The 19849-nt window shown below is 43.9% G+C and overlaps 1 protein-coding gene across 1 annotated transcript in view; it reads right to left on the bottom strand.

Annotated features, from left to right (window-relative positions):
* Window positions 1–18739, bottom strand: part of T265_03127 (hypothetical protein) — a gene marked incomplete at both ends in the record, with an annotated part of 56995 nt that extends 38256 nt beyond the window's left edge. The window contains 4 exons of the mRNA XM_009167532.1: window positions 15447–15781; window positions 18485–18559; window positions 18590–18665; window positions 18698–18739. The remainder of the gene's footprint in view (window positions 1–15446; window positions 15782–18484; window positions 18560–18589; window positions 18666–18697) is intronic.
* Between the last annotated feature and the right edge of the window lie 1110 nt (window positions 18740–19849).

Raw genomic sequence — 19849 nt, forward strand, 5'->3', positions numbered from 1 at the left:
GGTCCAGACCGCAAGTCGCTGACTCTGAACACTGAGACCTGCGGTTGCACCTGACTAACTTCTGCAGAACTATCCACTTCAAATTCCCCACAGTTGTGGCGAAATCTATTTCGGTTTGCTTATGATGATCGGTTGGAAATGTTTAATGAATTCATAATTCAGGTTTCCAAAAACTGAATCGGCAACAGTGTAGCGATGAGCAACGCTGCTCAAACATTTCAGCGTTTCATACACAGAGTATTTTGCGGCTTATATTTCGTCTGCCCATATAAAGATGTCTGTAGTGGTCTGGCTACCCAATAAGTTAGTTTACCGGGAGTGTGTGGCAAAGAAATAAAAATGATTACGCTAGGTTGGGTATACAAAAATAGAGAGACCAGACGGAACAGACTCACTAACAATTGTTCTCTTTAAAATAGTTCGTCGTTGGCCCAGGTCAGCGAATAAACAACAATCCAATCACGGCTGTCCAGGGGTCTTCTTGTGAACAGTTCCCACATACAATAGATTCCGGAGATGGTCTGAAATGTTTTGATACGAGAGTTAGCACGTGAGACTCGTGAATGACCGCTATAAGCGCGAGCGACATCAGAAGTGAGAGTCGAAGCACGTGACCACGTTTGTATAGCGTGAAATTGTACAAGTGCGCGTTTTTGTATTTTTTCTTATTCAGGCAAAAAACGGTTGTGCAATTGGCAAAATAAGTAATTTTATAATGGGAGCAAACTAAAGGTACAAAACACTATAGCAGTTAGGCAGTTGGAGTTTGTTGGATGTTACTATTTTCAACGTCGGCAATGCGGAAAAAACAGGCTTCTGGAGTGCGAAACTGGGGCGCAGGGCGGGTGAAAAAAAAAACAGAAATTAGAGTCTGGACCGCAAAAAAGGAATAAAGTGACGAAGTTAATTAGTTTACCTGGCAGACAACATTAGTTGTGTTAGCCAAACTCATTATCTGCATGTACCAAGGCTCCGTATTACATCAAGGTCATAATCAATAACATTGCGTGTAACAAGACTTTGGACATACACAAATGTTTAGACAGATTACTTTACGCTCTATGCAGTCAAACAACAAACAATAGTGAAAACCAGGCATTGAAAGGTGGCAAATAGTGGCTTTCTGAAGCTCAATGCTGCCGACAAGAAGAACTGAGAACTAGTAGCTCCACGCAGATGGTGAACATTCAGTTTGAATAATTCGTATAAACTAAGATATCGAAAGCAGTTTATGGTTGGTTCATTTGATATTTCGACAAAGAAGGCAGTCTTCAAAACTACGCCACAAAAAGCGTTTATATGTGGCTTTCACGACGTGTCTAGATCGTCTGTGGTGTGGTTCACCGGTTCACTTTCAGACCATTAAGGTACAGTACGTGGACCTTCATACCTTAATGCTCCGTAAACTGTGATGGTGCACGACATAGATACTGACAGCTTCAAACAAACAAGAATCACAAATTCGGAGCACAAAATTCAATTCGCCTACCAGATTCATTGTTACCTTAACAGAACAGTTAATCCAGGCCTCTCACCGTGACAGGGTACATTTTTTTTAGGTTTGTCGCTCTAGAAAACTGTCTGAGGATTGTGACACAAAAATGGCATGAACAATCACCATCAAGAAGCCTAAATGCCCGCCAAACGGCGATAGATAAACATAAATAAAATTAAGGTACTTACCATGCAAACCTTCCAAACTAACCTCAGTAAAGTGACAGTTTCAAGCCAGTACACTCAATTGCACACCACTCTGGTTTCCCTGGGAGACTCATCTGGAACCCAGCTGAATCTCTCGTTTATGATGTCCTTAAGCAGTATTGCATTGTCTGTATAACGTCAGTTTCTTAACCGTCCAGCCATTTCATTTGAGATCCACTACCAGAAGTTCATTTTATACCAAACCCGGCCATAACAGTTCAGTACACAACCTTTCCTCCATAAAAACCGGTATGCGGCTAGCCACCCCCGTCATTATTATCAAGTTACCAGATGTACACCATATTCCTGGTTCTCCAAATTGATCAAATCCAATAAATCCGGGCATCACAAAGTTCAAGTTGTTTCTTTTTTTTCTGATGACGATGGCTTGTACAGTAAAGACACGAAAATACTGATCTCGACGAAAACCGGTCGTCACCATACAAATGAAGCAGACCCTCTGCAAGGCCAAATGAACAAGTTCACCGTAACAACGTCTCCTACGTGTTTCCAGTTTGATTTCATTCACTATCAATTGACGTATTATAGCCAATACTCGGATCATCTCCGACGTTGGTAGACAAAACCAATTGGGAACTAATGTTTGGCTGCAGCGGTTTAGTTTATTTTATGGAAAACCATCTTGCTTTTTTGTTGCGAAGTTCTTGTGTGTGATGAATGTATCAACAAGGTACTTGTTCAAACCATTTTAGGATCGATGATCTCAGGAATTGTTGTAGGAAAGTCGTCGAACCATTTGGGCATGGACTCAGTCATCTGCGAGCCCCAAGTGATGTCACTGTAGCACGTTGCCGGGGACCAAATATTTATTGAGCACATAAGCGATGAAAAAGCATGGGACTCTGGTACGCTGGATAACATTGCGAACGTAAAAATCCTGAAGCCTCCATCAAGTCAGATTGTAAAAACTACTGTTTGACCTGCCATTCAGCACACAGACAAGTGAGGACGTGAAGCTTCTCATTATTGTGCCTGCACTCAAGTAAAACTAACGACAGAGATCAGTCGGTAAACATTACCACATGATAAAGCTTGGAATGCCCTTTCAAACTGTTGAAATGATAACCTTTGATGAAACCCTTATACAGAATAAAACAGCTGGAAATATCCTCGCAACTTTGTTATATAAGTCCCCTTAACCCTAATAATCCATACACAACGGTGAAATCCCTTGTGACCACTAGTCCGTTGTCTTCGTTTTGGACACACTTAAAATTCTGTCTTCATGAAAATGTGTACGAACGGAGTGAATGGACCTCCATATCAATTACTGGAAACGCGAAACCCGCGACATTCACTGAAGTTTCTTCTATTCTATTGTGCGGCGTGTCTACATTCAGTAATCGTCTTTTCCTCTTGAATTTCAGGTGTGTTTAAGTGATATCATGTAAAGCCTTCGGTCTAGGATCATTTTTTGGCAAACAGCTAAGATAACCAAAGCCGTCTGAAGATTGACGAAGAAACCAGTCGCAAGGCTAATACAAATATTGCGCTCTCCTGTGATGATAATGGAATCAACGAGCGAGCAACTGAAGCCAAATGGAACTAGCCACCATCAGGACCCCGCAAAATCCATTGCAAACGAATCAGCAACAACCAACCATTCTGCAGCATTCGTCCTATCTCAAACACATTCAGTGGCTCGAGAATCCATCTACCGAAATTCGGGGATTGTTGAATGTGTACTGTTTGAGGACTTGTGATCTATGCGGTTTTTCTGAAAACGCACCTCCAAAGTCACCAACATTTATTCTGCTGATATTGATTAGTTGCCTAAGAATGCTTTACTACGTGTGACAGTTGACTGTTTGCGATTTTTCGCCGGATAGGAATCTCAGGGACTCTATTTCGCTTCGCACATGGACTATCCGTTTTTAGTTTGAATGTAATCAGTACAGGCAAGTAAAATTTGGCATTGTCAGCAACTCTAGCTGATACTTTTTTCTTGAAAAAGGGACAACTTTTTAGGGTGCTAATTCCAACAGTCTTTTTCAATTAGTACATTGACGGCGTTTTACTTATCTTTTTTCTGCCGCACAGTTTGGTTTTTGTGTTAGTCTTCACAGTGATATCGATCTAACTACCCCGGTGTTTCGTGCGTGAAATTTCAACACTGTGGCGCTCCTAGACGTAGTGGAATTAGGCAACGCTTGGACAACCACAAGGCTAAATGGAGGAGGTATCAATTCCAGTTTTTTTTATTATTATCCATCCATGGCGTACAAAATTGATTCCCTCCGAATCCTACTATATCAGGCTAGAATTCTCCGTATTTCAGATCAGCTGCAAAAAATGCTGTCAATAAAAGGGGCCATCTACCGGAGGAATTCATCATGCTACAAAGCGAACAAGAAATATCGATGTTCCTGAGACACTTCCTGATACAAAAAGAGGTATTCCTGTGTTGGACACTAAAACGGGACTATATATCTTCCGATGTTGGCCAAACAATCCGTGCAGCGCCATAGAAAACTTGTATGTTAGCATGAACACAGTTCATCTCAAACATTTGATGAATCGTACTTCATTCTTGTTGTGCAAGCCGATTCATCCATTCTGCCTTCAGTGTTAGCCTTCACTTTGATTGAAGCACCGCTGGCACCTACGTTGACAGAAATGACCAAAATCTCTCACAAAGGATAGCCAAACACAACTCTATTAGCTGGATTGGACCCTACCAGCAAAAACTACAAGCCGAATCACAACCGTTTCAGTTCTATACATTGCACGCCAGGTTAATTAAACCAGTAATTCGGTGAAACCGTCAGATCGTAACAACTGATCTCAACAACAGAGATTCAGCTCTCGCCGAAGAATTTCCAACGAGGACGTGACCAGACCTCTATGCACACGAGACAACGGTCTTGACTACCCTGTAGTTCCTTCCTACTTTTAGTTGCTATACCCATCTGAAATGAGTGTTCATACATTTACGTCATAAGAATAGAAAATGTTAACATCTTGCTGTTGTGGACCACAGTTTTCTTAATGCCTCCGTAATACCGTGAACCCGAATCTAGATAGCCGCTTGATAGCCTGGTGCGCTTAGCCAAACCAGAAGGCCAGTGAACATGCGAATAAGCTGATGCATTGAACACTTACGAGTACAGGCGTGTCATGTGCAGCCGAAACCTGACTGCTTATAAAGCTCATGTGGAAAGTTCTATGCAGCCAGAAAATGATGCTTGAAGAATTCATCTGTCAAGGATACTTGAAGAACAACCGATTAAATCTGTCCCAACGAAAACGGTTATTTCATTGACAGTTGTTTGGCCCAGCCAAGCTCAGAGCCGGTTCTCCCAACTTGTCATTTGTCTTCTCGCTGTGTTCACAAATACCTCGCCTCAAAGTCTTCCATACAGTTTGAATGAAACACCTTCAGATTTAAAATTAATTTTGTACTCGAAATGACAGTGATTTTACTTACGTTTGCTAAGAGAGATCATAGCTTCTTGTGAACCATATGTTAACCCATTCGAACCGAAACCATTTACAAAGACATTAGTGCGTCCCACAGCTACAGGACCGTTAACTCTTCCAGGCGCCAATTAATCCGCCTACGATTACAAGCATTTCCACACAACCTACGAAGTATCCAATGCTATTGTCACGATTAATCAGTTAGTTGTTCGGCCTATGAATATTCCGTACCGATTTCCCATTTACCTATGCGTTTCTATCCATAATGTACGGGTGTTACATGCGCGCACTTCGTTGGTCAGTCGATATGCTCCCCGGTGTTAGATAAAGCGTGCTACGTGAAATCAAGATAGGCGTTATCTATGTGAAATCCTCAATGGACCAGCTGAGTTGTGGAAAACAACTTAAAGGCAGTAGATTCCTAAATTTGTGGAATTTATCCATGGTGCAAATCTGTGTTCGCATTCTTTCCAACTCGTCAACTTGATGGTTGGGTATAAACAACGTCAAAGTCGTCCTTAACTCAGCTGACGTTTCACGCTACCTTATGCTGAACCTTTATTACTTATTACTATTATAACTCGTCCTTAGTTCTGAAACAACGCACACATATTATTGAGATGGGAGACGACAACCGATCTGTTGGTTTCGAAACCAAGATTTGTGTTGAAACTGCTCTTATTTGCATATCAGTTTGGTTTTCACGAGAGACTCGGTTAGATCTCTCGCTTATGATATTCATTCATGATAATCTTGGTATGAGTTTCAGGCACACAGCATCGTCTCCATTTACTCAAAGTGTCTTCACTTTCTGGTCTGTTTTTCTAAGTTTTGATGAGTGAATTGGCATCCGAGATCTGAGGTCAGATTGTATTCACTGGAAGCACATTTAGGTTGAGACAGTATCAGTGGCTGAGGAGACAGATGAATTGGTGTCGAATTGTTACGAATGACTTCTAGCAAGATGCACGTGCAGGGAATGCTACAAACCGTATCGTGAAAAGAAGACGCTAAGAGGCATATGTGTCGAGCCTGTGGAGGGATTTTATCAAACACAGCAATATTGGGACGGCCGACATTTGTACAGCTGAAAGGTCGAACAATTGTAGCATCAGACCAAAATTCATCAACAATCCATGCAACTACTCGTAAAGTTGGATGTTTCAGAGAGCAATGCGTGGGGAGGTCTGAGAAGAAAGATGTATTGCACATATCTACCATAGGTATACGTTGCCACTCTCATTGATAATTGTTATTCATTTAATATCCAAAACCATTCCTTTATTCCACTGAAAACATAATGATCACCTTGCTTTAATGACTTGTAAGCACCAGGACAAACCACGTTGAGAAATATGAAGATCAAACCATTTAATCGTTATTCCTAGAGAGGATAGCAGGAGGCGTCCTCAAGCAGCTACTGTGCTCGGAGTATGAAATTGGTTGAGAAGCTCGGCAAACTATTTCTCTGAGCCTCATGAAACTCGATCTTAGAAGAATTTAGATGAATGGTCAATACAAAATGAATCGGACGACGCAGAACAAGCGTTCCAGTCTTCGCGTTTACTGTCTTGTGAAAAGACTTCATTCACAAATTCCGGTTACTCAACTGTATGTGACTGACGGGAGTGCATCTCAGCTCTGCTAAAAAAATGCATCAAAAGACCGACTCGCCAAACATCAGTTGTGAGGTAAAGTGGACTGACACTGAAATGCATGTCACACTGATGCCATACCACCGATGCTATTTCAGCTATGAACTCAAGTAAGGATAACCACATGAGCGCAGTTAATTGGGTTTTTAGGTTAACTGAAAAACTGGGTTGAACATGGGCCCAAAACACATTGACAGTGTTACCTCAATCATTGTTAAGCACTGGACCAGGTCGGCTCATTAAGCGAAATTCATTAGGAGCACCAATACTTAATTGATTACTATTAGCATCCCTCGGCAGACAAGGTAGTTTGTGATCTCCATGAAACAGTTTGAGGAAATCGGGCGATGGGCTAAGGCAAACATTCGCTAACACACTTCCACACGTTTGACTTACCAGTTTAAGGGATGATAATCTGATTTTCTCAGGGTCGTGTTTTTAAAGAATGAATTGATCGACGCCACCGGTACTCCAAAAAATTCTCACTACCCCCTATATATCACCATGTGTTTGTGCTTCCAAAAGTGGTTGAACAGCTTAACTTTACGGTGCATAAAGAGCTGATCAAACGCTCATCGGCACTTCACCGCCGAAGTGGTAAAGCAGACGGACATATGAGAATGTGTCGGATTGGATGAAGCTTTTCGAACATACAGCGGAGAAGAATTACTGCGAAGGTTACAGTCATAATGTCGATCACAATTAATTTGGTGAGAAACCACAATACGTTGAGCAGCTACTTTGGACTTTCGCATTCGAAGATTACTCATCGCGTGCGACAGACTGCTTCGTTTTCTTGTAGAACTGTGTGAAAGCGGTGGTTTGGGACTTTGATTCGTTCACTTTAAGGTGACCTCATAAGTGAATTTCGAATTACATGAGAAAGAATCACACAGAGATGTTATTTGACACCATTTGTCACCGACGTTCTAGGGGACATGAATGAACAGCTTTCCAACAGAAGTGATTGTGAGGGTTGATAAACTGTTACACGACCATTTGGGGTCAGGTAGATTCGGCTGCTGTCATTTCAAACTGTTCAGCCATTCCGATGCATGGCTGCTTTGCAAAATGATCTGACAAGGCACCTGGTCAGTAGAACTTTTCTTCAGGATATGCTGTACCTTTGTGGGTATGCGAATTCAGACCGCGAGACAAACCGGCATGGTTGAAGGAAGCTGCTCACAAGGTTACTGGAAATTCTTCGCTTCACGGCGAGATGATCTGGCAGGCGAATGAACAACACAAGGCATTCACCCGGACAGAGTCCCGTAACATTTTGTGTACACTGTAGAAATGGTTACTCCATAATTCAGAGAGATGAACCATTTGGAGCTTCGTAGATTACTCCACTCAAAAGTGGACTACGTCCACGAGACGCTTGAGAGTAGCAATTCTTGTTAATCAGCGACTTACATTCAAACTGATGAAGTTAACGATAAATGTTTACCAGATCTGTCATTTCAGCCGCCTCAGCAGACTGCTTATTCGGATAGTTTCTCTTGCTTTTTTCTATCCTTATGAAGGATCTGATACACACTAAGAAGTTTCCAAATTTATTGCGGTTTGAGCCGCGAGCGCACGATCCAGCTTCCACAAGTAATAGGTACAAGGTATTTTGAGCTCAAAATGAACAGAAACTACAATATAGCAAAGACCTTGAATGAATTGGTGGTGCACGGCTTTCAACGAGTCTTTCCAAGCCGACTGGTACCTTTCACCAGGTAATGTGAGTATCGAGTACAGGAAAATTTGGTAGTTCTCAAGAAAGAGACTGAGGTGAGACAAACCTAAAAAAGCAAATATAAACGTTACTAGTTCGTAAGGTCCGACCTTCGCATTGGACTTCGGATACAATGATCCGGTTGTACTTGGACTCCAGAAAACAAATCTAATTCATGGTATAAGATGATGGGCCTTATTCGTGGTCTTAATGACAGGAAGTTACTTTGAAAATAGACTCCCTGAGGAGAAGCATACGAGGCATATCTATTTCCGTGAGTGTATCACGAATTCAAGACTCTTTGTATAATGGATCCTCCTGAAAAATCCTTAAAAACTGTAGAAGTCACCAATTTCATGCATGAAAATTGCAGAGATCCTTGATGAGCTTAATGACTACAAAGTCCAGTTACCGAAGCACAGGCATCTTTCTATAGCAAGGCAGTACTCAAATGGTTGCTGAAAATCTCTTCAACAGGCCACGACCGGCTCCGCGCTTCCTATTCGGGCTCCATGGGTTTCGGCCAAACTTGTGTTCTACTTGAACCAGAATTGGACGGAATTCACAACACTCACTGCTTTGCCTACGAATTTGCTTTTGGCGCACTATCAAAACCAAATTCCTGTGCGAATGAGAGTATCTGACAAGAAAACACTTCTTTCACTTGTCCAGTTGTAGAACGCTCCCCGAAAATAGCAGTGAACTGCAGCGTGTGAACCAGCTCAACACACCAGATCAGTCGGTTCAGTTTAGCAGACCTAAAATTTATCAGCTTCTTATATCCATCGATTACAACGAAGTGAACGAAACATTCCGGTGCGATGAAATTCCTAATGAGCACGTGCATAGATGACCTCGGACCACGGTTTATACACGTTCTACAACCAACTTGTCGGTCTCTTTAGGAAGTCGGTCACGTTATCATGTACCAACATCCACAGTCTTCTTGTTGGGATCAATAGCAGCGCAGAACACACTCATTCAACAATAGTCGTACGACGAGTGCTTGTCGGTGGTCATCAGTTTTTACTTCTCAACCGAAAAACTGGGTTGACTGGTCACATTTCATTGGATCAGCAACACAATTTCTGATATGGAACTAGAGTTCAGTTCAGTGAACCGCATAAATATGTACGTTGGTTCTGGTTGCTGTCGACTATGGCGTCAGTTAGTGTAAGGGAGGGGGCGGAAAAGCATGAAAAAAAACATGAGAAATAGCGGGTTGATGATTATGAGCGAGATAACAGACACAGCACTAACACTGTCGACATCACCGCGTTAATGAATATCCAAAACATTGATTTTGAGGGCATTTGAAATCCATAACTCGCAGATGACATACAATAGAGCGTACACACATGTTTATATGCTCCATCACCAGGTCAGCTTTTGGTATCTTGGAGTCGGAACCTACCCCAGTAAATAGGGTGCGGTAAGGTATTCGATCACCTGGCATATGTACACATGACCGGGGCGGCGTAGTTGATGCGGCCGAATCAACTTATCAGTTGGACTAGCAATTAGTTTATTGTAAAAAGCTAGTGGTCGCACTTCAGTATCGCTAATTCTATGTTCCCATTAAAGTAAATGACCGTCCAGCTGTAGAACCCTTTCGGTATCTAGCTACTAGGCCACCCGAAGGAAGCACGAGGGCTGGGATACTGCCAGGTTGCCCAAGCCTAGACAGGGGAAGTCGAGAGGCAGAGGTCGGGTTCGAACCACGGACTTTCCGGTCAAGGAAATCACGCTCTTACCAATGAACCGGCCCGACCCGTGATAGAAGTACAACGCTAGGAAGGAACCGACGGTCAGACAGGAAAACTTCTCTAGTCTTCAAACCACAACAGCAAGGCTTCACAGCCGTTAAGCAAAACTGGATGCTCTGTATACCCTGTCTCGCGCCGACATCCTGGTGTCACATCGAACCTGGAATTGCCTAAGTTGAAATAATGCAGAGAGGAGGTAGCGATTCAGTTAGTCGACGAGATGCAGCAACCCTAACAGGCGAACCTGTCCTTCAGCTCTGATGGTTGTGATGCAACGATCAACATTAGTGTTCCACTTGCTCAGTCTTGTAACAGGAATTCAAACTTTGGAGGTTCAGAGTGCATACCAAAATGCGCGTATTTCATGACAGCAGGAAGTAGCATAACGGGGCAGATAGAATTCAGCTATTTCACGTGTCCAACCAGCAGTTTACATCAGAATTCAGATCAGGACAGGATAACTGGCAGATGACGCGACGAACAAACATTGCAGCCAGCAGAGGTCATCAGAAACTAAGACGCTGCGACCTTGTTAGTGCTGAACGAAACACGACGGATGGTCGTAGGAACCACATTAGACAAACCAGAATCTGATTAACTTTCTCAATACGCTTACGTTAGCAAGTACATCGACAGACGGTTATCTATAATGAACTTAGCACAACTGGTATAGGAATCCTGTGCAGGGCAACCCCCCGCCACTTTTTGGACACAACAACTGCAAAGACCCAAGCGGGTTAAAGTACAACATAAGGTTGACAGAAAATCGAAGATGACGCCTAGCGGCTGCGCCCCAAGAAGGGTGAAACCGGTCATGGGCTGTCGAAGAGCTTTCAGTAACCTTGTGAGTAGTATTCTTTAGGAATATAAATTATGATACCTCAAATATCAAACCAACTGAAACAGGAGGCGGCCTTTGTGCAGCACATTTAGTCGGAGAATATCATGAACGAGAGATTCAGCTGAATTTCCCGTGAAAACCAAACTGAGTTGCAAATGAGTGTATTCGTCGAAATCAGTCCACTTTGGGTCCCAGGTTGACGGAAACTCGATGACTGCGCCACAAAGGGCGAAACCGGTCGTGAGCTGTCGAAGAGTTTTCAGCGAGTAGCTTCTTTTATGAGAAAAACAAGAGGTTTATTCAGTCATAAACCATCTATTATGTTTGATAAAGTGGCGGCGATTCGATGCATGAGGTCCAATCTGTGAAAACAACAGGATTTTGTGGCTTAACTTGCCTTGGTAGGGCTGGTATTGAATCATGTCCACATTCCTAGTACTTATACCCTACCTGTTCCAAGGTCTGATGACCTCTGCTCGTCGTAGTGCTTTCAGTGATCTGTGTTTGTCCGTCAAATTATAAGACACACTCTCTGAGTTCTCTTGGTCCAGATGGAATCCATTAGACAAGACACTACCGAACATGAATTAGGAATAGACTTGCAGAGAGCGATGGAATGGAGTCATGCAAAAAGCATAGCGACTGATGCGTCACAGTGGACAGTCCGAATCAACCTATCGTACAGTGAATCCTGTGGATCACGAATAAGCGCGCAAAAGATTAGACCTGAGTTAAATATAGACTAACCTAATGTAAGGTCAAACAAGGGAACCACGTTCTGATGCTGACATCATCAAGGAGCACGTGAGGGAGACGTAAAGTGAACCGTGTTCGGAGTAACTATAGGGTCTTAGGCAAATCCAGCCGAGCGAAAGACTGCTAAAACATGGTGTGGCACACAAATGACACAGGTGACAAATTCCAGTACCGGTTAGCGAATTCTCCCACAGTTTCTAGTGTTTATCTGTCGGACTGATTTTTTTGCAGTATGGACCGAACAATTTAGAAAGTTTCATGTTAGCAGCCCACAAACCTTGTTAGTCTGCGACGCAATTGTAGATATTCTCAAATGGCACCTCACATGCCGTTCTGAGAACTATACTTGTCAGTAGTGTATTATGCTGTCAGACCCAACAGTCTCATACATACTTTCCGTGAAAGGAACAGATCTCTTTTTGTTCTTCCGTTCACGTATTCATTCTCTTGATGTCCATCACCCGTCATTCGAACTAGTTTCCGCCTGTCACATGCAACCGACGAGGCGAATTGTCTCACCCCACTCAGGTCCCAGCAACAAAAAGCTCTGTTGTTGTATTCAACATCATTACCGACAGCATGATATCAGTGTTCAAAAACACTTTCTCCTAACGCTTTAGTGCCTTCTGCCTAGTTCTAGTTCGCAACAAACACTTTTACTCGGTTATATCAAGATAGAACAAGAAAACGAGTGTTGAAAACGACAACAAAGGCTTTCGGCGAGGCACGACGGCTCAAGGCAACAAAAGACGGGCCCGGACAAGAGTGCCTAAGCAGACGACGCGCAACATGTCACTGAAAGTTATTCAGACTAGGGAACAAGAGAAAATAATAAGCAGTATTTAGAACGCTACAATGTCATCCCTGAAGGTGAGGTTATTTTGGTTCTTACCTTCATAGAAAGCATTTACTGTATTTCACAAACCACATACGTAAGCAGTGATTGTTTAAAAACCGGTGCGCCTTTATTAAGACGATTTTTTTTTAATTTTTTTAGTATCATACCTTCACGCTTTCTCTAGACGGAGCTTATTCAAAGATCCCAACACACTTGTGTTCGACAGTGATAAGTCACAGAAATGGACTGGACTCCTTAGTGCAGAAACACTGAGACACGTGCTCGATCTAATGTCACGTGACGTGTTGATAGATTGTACGAAGTCGTATTGTCTAGGAGGCACACAAGCGAATCACGTGCCCACCGAATAAGCCTTCTAGGTTTGGGAGTTTTACCTATCTTCTGCTCGACACTAAGTTCGTTTCAATATGAACGGTAAAATCAGCAATGGTCCTGATGCTTCACTGCCACAGAGATACTCATTTTACTACGAATCAGACAGTCTGAATCTAGTTGACCTCAGACTTCAGTGTAACCGGGTGACCTCCAACAGAGAATTATTTCCATTTTAAAAGGCCCCAGAAGAATGGCTCTGAACTCCACCTGAGCCATTAGCTCAACCAGAAAATGGTGCCTTCGTGAGGGGACGGCATAAGACTACTGGGCTCAACCATAGACTGGAGCACTGTTTTCAAATTACACGGCAAAACAAAACCAGTGCTCTAGCCACTGAGCTATGGAGGCAAGGGTCAAGATGGACCAAGTGGTTAGTGCACGAATTTACTGACCTGAAGGTCTGTAGTTCGAACCCGACCTGTGTCTCTCGACTTCCTCTGTCTAGGCTTGGGCGACCTGGCAGTATCCCAACCCTCGTGCTTCCTTAGGGCGGCATGGCAGTTAAGCACCGAAAGGGTGCTACAGCTGGACGATTCGATTTCGAAACGGCAAAACATTGTGATACTCCGCTAACAATGGCTCACTCAAACTCCTTTGAACACATGCCTGACCGAGTTCTCACTGTTAGGAGTGTGCAGCAGGCGTCCCAATAGACCATTATGATACGACGCCTATAATGTTAGGAGCACACCTCTCGCTCTCAGTTAGGTCTGCGGCTACAATAAATGACAATTCGCGTATACCTGCGACGTCGTCCTTCAGTGTATTGCTTTACAATTCATTTAAACCGGCTCTGGGAAGTTAAAAAGCACTTGGTCCTGGTAAAAGATCAGCCTTTTTGCTGTATACTCATGACGTGAGCTTAGGTTAAGTTCAGAATTAAGGGGATGCCCTGCCATTCACACCATGTATTCCTTATTTGGATATCCGCCGATGGTTAGGCAAAAGAAAAAGCTCGGTTGATGACCTGTCCGGAGGTCTCATTAGACACGGAGCCTACAGCGTGCGGAATGTACCTCTAAGGGAAAGTGCTGAATCACATAATCATAACATTCGTGTGTGTTGCCAATACCCACCGAAGCACTGAGAGGAAGGCAAAGCTGGAGAGGCTGACGTATGTAGTATAAGCAATCCCATAATAAATCTGAAAATTACATGGAACACGAATGTAGATAGAATTCAAGTGTGAAATACAATTGAAGCAGTCTGCACAAAAATATATGAGATCTCTTTAAAAAGTAACTTCGAAAGGACTCTACTGAATACAAGTCAAAGAGGTCGTAAGAGTTGCAAAACAAATGGGCAGATAACGGTGTGAAAGTGTGGATACAGTTAGACGGCAGTGTGATCTGAAAGCGGGAAAAGGTGGACCAACATTAACAAATCGGACCAGTCTTGCCATTCAACCACCCAAATAACACCAGAAAATGTGCAACACAATGTAGCGAGGACAATAAGTAACAGAAAGACAAGAGGTCGATTCTGATTTGGGAAACGGCGTTAATATTCACTTCCTCTAGTGCAAGCGAGCTAAACATGGTTCGGGTGACTCAATCATTTTTATCCGTCCGTTTTCACAACCACATTGTTAGAAAGTATATCATTCCAGGTGGTTCAACTGGAGCCTGAGGCAGTCCAGAAAGGAGGCGAGAAATTGAACAAGCCATGGGAACCACGTATTGTGATGCATTGAAACGTCAACCGGTTGTTGTCATGTGTGGATGCCGAAGAAAACAACTACCCTCAAGCAATGACTAGGAGCAATGGGCATGCAGGCGCCAATCACAGAGAACGAGCAGCATGAGCCAACGTCATCATCATTGTATAGCTGCAACACAATTTCGGTGCCTAACTGCCATGACATCTGGAGTGAGCACGAGAGATGAGATACTACCAGGTTGCCCATGTCTAGACAGGAGCAATCAAGATGCTGGGGTTGGGTGCGAGCTACAAACCATCCGGCCAACAAGTTCGCGCCTTAACCATTGAGCTATCTCGAGTATGCGCCAACTGGGTTAAAGCACACTTTAGTGGGAGACAACCTCAATCTATATGGTGAAGTGCGATTTGTTTGATAGAATATCAGCCCATGAAAGTTTTTTTTTACAAAAACGCCTTGAAGAGCCAACCTACACAGAAATTTCTCTGGAGCTATTTGCAATATGACTAAGAATGGAATTTTGGAGTAGAAACAGTTGTCTGCTTCATTCTATTGGGCTATAAAGGAACAACCAATCAAGAAATATCAACAATTTACTCGAAATGTTTGTGTGTGATTCACTCATTATTTTCTACGATCACAAGAATCTCTGGAAAAGTGACCACTTACTAATAAAAGGGCGGTTGACCTGGCATGCCAGAATACGGCGGCATTCCCGGCGCGTTGCCATAAGGTGGCGGTTGACCCATTTGTCCAGGCATTCCACTCTGTGGATAGGGCTGGCTGGGCATACCGGGCATCATGCCTGGCTGACCGGGCGCCATTGCAGGCCCATACGAACCGTATGGTTGACCTTGCATCATCCCCCCTGGGTACTGTGCTTGACTCGAAGGCATCATTCCCGGTCGTACATACGGTGCCGCACCAGGTGGATAGTTACACATCGATCCTGACGGACCATACATCGCAGGTGGAAAATGACCACCGTGAGCCATTCCATGATGCTGAAGAATTCGGACACAAATGCAAGTAGTGATGTAAACGGTGAGAATTAACAGTAGAACGTGATATCTAAAGCAATTTCGTTTGGCTAGCCAATACGAGTGGCCCACTGACACCCTATCACGTTTCAGGGAGACATTTGATACTATCAGGGATTATAACTGGAATGTCATGTCATCGCTGACCAAATTCAGCGCCATATACATGATTAGTAGTGTGTTACGTTCATACAACGTATTGCGATATTGGCGCACGGGACCAATTGAAACATGAGGCGGCCTGCCGCAGCACACTCAGGCGCGCACAAATAAGCTACTGGAAAATGTATCGGGGACAGTTGTGAACGCTATCCTTTCTGCTAAATAAACTACGGAGCCACTATAATGCATATCCTGTTCTTCAGTAATGGGGAAAGCCTAGCGAGAAGTGGTCGAAAGCCGCTATAGCTGATGTAGAGCGAAAGCTAATAAAACTTAGGAGAGGAATCCGTCCACTGTGACAGCCCTCGTGTGGCATGGCAGTTAGACACCGAAAAGGTGCTACAGCCGAACAAAATAAGATGCAAATGAAAGTTATGCTTCTCTGTCCAGTAGTCTGTAACTGGTCGGTTGGAATTTTATAGTAAATGGCTCCGCAGCGAAGGTCTTCTTCCTTTCACCGGGAGCCTAACTTAAGGGAGCAGGGAGTAAGGCATTGCTGTCTCACTACTTATGCGGCTGCGCACAGTAGGTGTTTTTTTAGCAGCACCCGACTCTGGTTTCGACTGTATTTAATGATGCGCTGGCGGTCACGGCCAACCGTTGGGCGATCGGAATGTGTGGTTTTGGGGGACGACCTTTTCTAACCTTCGGGGGAAGGCAGCATGAATATAGACATGCTGCCTGAGGGAAACACCTCACCGCTTTCATACTTCTGTCACAGAGGACAGTACAACTTTAACTCCAGTCGCCTCGTAGCACGAATACTCGTAGTACAAGGTCTCACTGCTCTTGGTCTGACTGCTCCAATTTGGCCTTCCCGGCATGGTTGCACCTTGTGGAACAAAGCTCCAGCCAAGGTATCCTGCGGGATCATTGCAGCACTCAAGCCCGACAACAAAGTCAGGGTGACAGCTTTAGGTTAGCACAGCATCATTCAGGACCTGGTGCAAGGATGATCCAGGACAAGTTTATGAAGATTCCGGTTCTTACACAGTCCTCACACCTTAGAAACTCGGAAAGCCTTTCGGTGAGAACGGACACCCATCTCGAATTAATGTATGAAAACACAGATGCAGAACGTGCTCACGACCAGACAAAACATGTAGGGTTAAATTCTCGGGATGGAGGTCTTCGATTGGGTTTAATAGGGAGACAGACAGGTATTTCGTGCAGCTGTTCGGATTGCCCTTATATGTATGTATGTGTAAGGACGTTGCACATTTATATTACTTCCGGCTTCATGAACGTGGTGATGCATGAATAGAGTTGTCATATGCTTTAAAAGGAACGTTCATCAGTGATTGATCCACATGACCTATAGCTGGCGGCGATGGAGACTATTTGTGAAGTGGACTTGACTGTCCATGGTCTAGACTAAATGTCGATGTTCCCAGAACATAGTACCCCGACTACATTCCCCTGTTGATTCGGTGAAGGAAATGTACACGGATGAAAAATCTGTGTTCAACTGATGTAACTTTTCCATTCGTTGAGCAGAACTGTACACCACTTTCGAACTCATTTCAAAACACGTGGTTAGCAATTTCGATGGAAGCAACCAAAGTTAACCCTCGAGCGTGTACGCCCATCGTCCGATCCGTATTGCATGGCTTAGTCTACAGAACACGGCCAGTGATGCATTGTCATCATCATCATCATCATCATCACCGACAGCATGACATCAGCGTTCAACACCGATGCTTCACTGCCGTATGTTGTACGAGGTCTGGGATACTGTCAGGGCGCCCATGCCTAGACAAAAGGACGAATAGGGTCCTCAACAAAATCTATGGCTCAAAAGCCTAACCGCAGGGCAGGAAATGCAAATGCATTACCATTTCTACGGAACAAGTCGCCACATGTTCCAACCCCCAACCTAAAGGGCCGGGAGACTGTGTTCGTCAGACCTCTAATCACTGACCAACCTGATATGAGACTCTGTGAGTGTCATAGGGGCACTCCCCGGTATAGCTCAATGGATCACTGAGGTGCGCGAACCGTCACACCACGGTAAGGTTCAGTCTCTTCGTAACAGTGTAGACATTGTGGCCAAGGTTCACACAGCGTTCGTGTCGAAATTATACCGCTTTACAGCCGTTACATAGAGAGCAGATGAAATGGGTGACTTCCGTCCTAGGAGGTTTATTGTTCTGTCCGGTTAACATTAGAGTGGAAGCGAAATAATCCACAACCCTTTCTACATGTACACGTAAGCAGGCACCATGCTGGCTGCTTATGGTTCTAAACACCGACAGGGGACTTTGTTGAGATAATAAATGAAGTGTAAAGGCTTCGTGCTCCTGAAACACGGAGGTACCCTATGGAGTATCAAGAAACAGTTAAAAAATGCCCTCAGATCATTTTAGCACGTGAGGACGGGTTTCTGTCTTTTGTCGTAGTTGAGAATGAAGCTATCATGAAATGGGTCATCATTCAGTCGTTTTCCAAATCACATACAAATGAACATGGCATGGTAACTCTGATAAAGTGATTGAAAAATCTCACATGGTATCTCCTCATGAAGTTATCCGGACATGCCATTACACCCGCTGGACAGTGGCGACAAACACAGTGCCCCGCCTGCAGTAAATTGAAATCAACTCAAAGTACCTTCCGCATTTTTGCCTCGTATTTCGCTCGTTTCTTGTACATCTTGTTCGGGTTATAATGGCCGCCATCTGACGAGCTGCAGAAATGGCAGCGAGTAATTGGAATTACCTGCTGCTGCTACTACTGCTCCGCTTTTTGTATCCCTTACCCATAAATCGGCTTATTCGTGAAGCTGTTAGCGCACAATCCACTCAATGGTACACCAAGTTTTCCGAAATAAACTCAGATAAGCTGAAAAACTGTTTTAAATCTGAGTGTTGGTGATAAAGAAAGGGCAACTAAAGATCGCGTTAAAGATGAGAAAGTGGAAGGGTTGTAGAGCGAGAAACAGAATGCCTGTCAAACAAAACAATGGGGATATGACCATCATCATCCACTACAGGTGTAACCATGTGGTTATCACGTAAATCGACACCGGTGATAGGCAACGGGACAGCAGCGCATTTTCATCCTGCTAAATATTCCAGTCCCCGGAGGAAGGATGATGTTGTCGCACCAGAAGACCGTTGAACGTTAGGCTGCAAAGATGTTTGTGATTGGCCGTGTGGTCGACCTGAAACTGTCTATATCGACCAGCCAAAGCTGGGAGATGCCAACCTAGCACACTCTTCGTCATCATCCGTCCCTGACTCACAGTTGGTCCTTCAGGATAATGCTAATGTGGAACATATTGTGAACTGAATAATAAACCTTATTCTTCTGAGTTCTCATCTTCTAGTGATACAGTAATACTTACGCCGACTGCTAGCGGAAACAACTGACACCTACAGGCTAGTTGTTCATATATACGCGCGCGTACACTCATCCTTTTTGCACTTGACATACTGTGTGCTCCGCACCGTGTAATTTTTCCTTTGAACTGTATCAGCAACATATTTCCTGCAATGGTCTTACATCAAAACCCGGCTTCAGAACTACTCAGCTGACGTCACGGTAAGGCGATCGCTTCCAGGATTAGTCTTAGTTGGCGGGTTTAGAGTATTCGGGTACTTGAGGAAAAGCACCATCTTCCCTAATATTGAGGTACCTACTTCGGACATGAGAGACACATTTTTAAGTATCAAAAGGGACTTCAACCAAACGAGATGCTCTTATTCATTATTGAGCAGCGTACGTGTGCCGATTAACCATAATCGTTATTCTCCTGCTCAAAAAGACCTTGGAATGTGTGGATACGTCGTCACGGAAAGAGTGGGCTTTGCCACTGGGTGACGGTTTATTCGTCTCGGTGACCCACTGAGCTGCGCTGAAGTTGGGACA

The sequence above is a fragment of the Opisthorchis viverrini genome (genome assembly GCF_000715545.1).
Source record: "Opisthorchis viverrini unplaced genomic scaffold opera_v5_42, whole genome shotgun sequence".
Taxonomy (NCBI): Eukaryota; Metazoa; Platyhelminthes; class Trematoda; order Opisthorchiida; family Opisthorchiidae; genus Opisthorchis; species Opisthorchis viverrini.